The sequence below is a fragment of the Schistocerca gregaria genome, unplaced genomic scaffold (assembly GCF_023897955.1).
Source record: "Schistocerca gregaria isolate iqSchGreg1 unplaced genomic scaffold, iqSchGreg1.2 ptg001142l, whole genome shotgun sequence".
Taxonomy (NCBI): Eukaryota; Metazoa; Arthropoda; class Insecta; order Orthoptera; family Acrididae; genus Schistocerca; species Schistocerca gregaria.
Window position 1 is genome coordinate 37,501 of NW_026062474.1, and position 2,500 is coordinate 40,000.

Here is a 2,500-nt window from a genome sequence, read left to right on the forward strand (position 1 = left end):
CGTACATCAGCGGACAGTCCACACAGGCCGTACCACAACGTACACTGACTGCATCGACAACCGAATGCAACTGAACAGCTGCAAGGCTCATTTCACAAACAAACGCCTGACCGACCAGCTTGGAAGGGCAGGAGGGGAGGGCGATATTCGTTCTGTAGCGGTACACCCTTCCAATGGTTAGCGGGACTGTGTAGAAAGTACGCAACACTCGAAAGACCTTTATGTGAGGGTACGCACCATGGCATCAAGAAATACACATGACACCAGAGGATCCAAGCAGTGAACTATGTTCAGAGGGTTGCTGTTAGGCAAAGCTACATTCCTGTGACGTTACATGTGACAGTTAAGGTGCAGTGTAAGTTAGGTTAAGGTGCAGTGTAAGTTAGGTTAAGGTGCAGTGTAAGTTAGGTTAAGGTGCAGTGTAAGTTAGGTTAAGGTGCAGTGTAAGTTAGGTTAAGGTGCAGTGTAAGTTAGGTTAAGGTGCAGTGTAAGTTAGGTTAAGGTGCAGTGTAAGTTAGGTTAAGGTGCAGTGTAAGTTAGGTTAAGGTGCAGTGTAAGTTAGGTTAAGGTGCAGTGTAAGTTAGGTTAAGGTGCAGTGTAAGTTAGGTTAAGGTGCAGTGTAAGTTAGGTTAAGGTGCAGTGTAAGTTAGGTTAAGGTGCAGTGTAACTTAGGTTAAGGTGCAGTGTAACTTAGGTTAAGGTGCAGTGTAACTTAGGTTAAGGTGCAGTGTAACTTAGGTTAAGGTGCAGTGTAACTTAGGTTAAGGTGCAGTGTAACTTAGGTTAAGGTGCAGTGTAACTTAGGTTAAGGTGCAGTGTAACTTAGGTTAAGGTGCAGTGTAACTTAGGTTAAGGTGCAGTGTAAGTTAGGTTAAGGTGCAGTGTAACTTAGGTTAAGGTGCAGTGTAACTTAGGTTAAGGTGCAGTGTAAGTTAGGTTAAGGTGCAGTGTAAGTTAGGTTAAGGTGCAGCGTAACTTAGGTTAAGGTGCAGCGTAACTTAGGTTAAGGTGCAGCGTAACTTAGGTTAAGGTGCAGCGTAACTTAGGTTAAGGTGCAGCGTAACTTAGGTTAAGGTGCAGCGTAACTTAGGTTAAGGTGCAGCGTAACTTAGGTTAAGGTGCAGCGTAACTTAGGTTAAGGTGCAGCGTGGGTTAGGTTAGGGGCCAACGTGGGTTAGGTTAGGGGCCAACGTGGGTTAGGTTAAGGGCCAACGTGGGTTAGGTTAGGGGCCAACGTGGGTTAGGTTAGGGGCCAACGTGGGTTAGGTTAGGGGCCAACGTGGGTTAGGTTAGGGGCCAACGTGGGTTAGGTTAGGGGCCAACGTGGGTTAGGTTAGGGGCCAACGTGGGTTAGGTTAGGGGCCAACGTGGGTTAGGTTAGGGGCCAACGTGGGTTAGGTTAGGGGCCAACGTGGGTTAGGTTAGGGGCCAACGTGGGTTAGGTTAGGGGCCAACGTGGGTTAGGTTAGGGGCCAACGTGGGTTAGGTTAGGGGCCAACGTGGGTTAGGTTAGGGGCCAACGTGGGTTAGGTTAGGGGCCAACGTGGGTTTGGTTAGGGGCCAACGTGGGTTAGGTTAGGGGCCAACGTGGGTTAGGTTAGGGGCCAACGTGGGTTAGGTTAGGGGCCAACGTGGGTTAGGTTAGGGGCCAACGTGGGTTAGGTTAGGGGCCAACGTGGGTTAGGTTAGGGGCCAACGTGGGTTAGGTTAGGGGCCAACGTGGGTTAGGTTAGGGGCCAACGTGGGTTAGGTTAGGGGCCAACGTGGGTTAGGTTAGGGGCCAACGTGGGTTAGGTTAAGGGCCAACGTGGGTTAGGTTAAGGGCCAACGTGGGTTAGGTTAAGGGCCAACGTGGGTTAGGTTAAGGGCCAACGTGGGTTAGGTTAAGGGCCAACGTGGGTTAGGTTAAGGGCCAACGTGGGTTAGGTTAAGGGCCAACGTGGGTTAGGTTAAGGGCCAACGTGGGTTAGGTTAAGGGCCAACGTGGGTTAGGTTAAGGGCCAACGTGGGTTAGGTTAAGGGCCAACGTGGGTTAGGTTAAGGGCCAACGTGGGTTAGGTTAAGGGCCAACGTGGGTTAGGTTAAGGGCCAACGTGGGTTAGGTTAAGGGCCAACGTGGGTTAGGTTAAGGGCCAACGTGGGTTAGGTTAAGGGCCAACGTGGGTTAGGTTGCCAGAGATGTGTCAAATCAGGATGTACGTTTGGCTGGTGTCAGGTGGTGGGTTGGTTCGATGCCTTTATAAGGGGTGTGGCCAAAGGGTATTTTATTACTTGTACCTTTTGTGTTGTGGCGTGGCGTTGCGTCCTGTGTTGATACTGGGTGGACCACTGTGGGTGTTGCTGGCTGATTTGAGCTGCGTTGTTTGCGGGTGATGTGAGACATTATGTCTTATTAGTGGACGTGACGTTCCTCTTGTCGTTGTTTGGATAGTGTCCTGTGGCAGCGAGGATAAAATGGATGTTGTTGAACGATAGTGCTTTGGTGCTTTCGCTTTGTTAC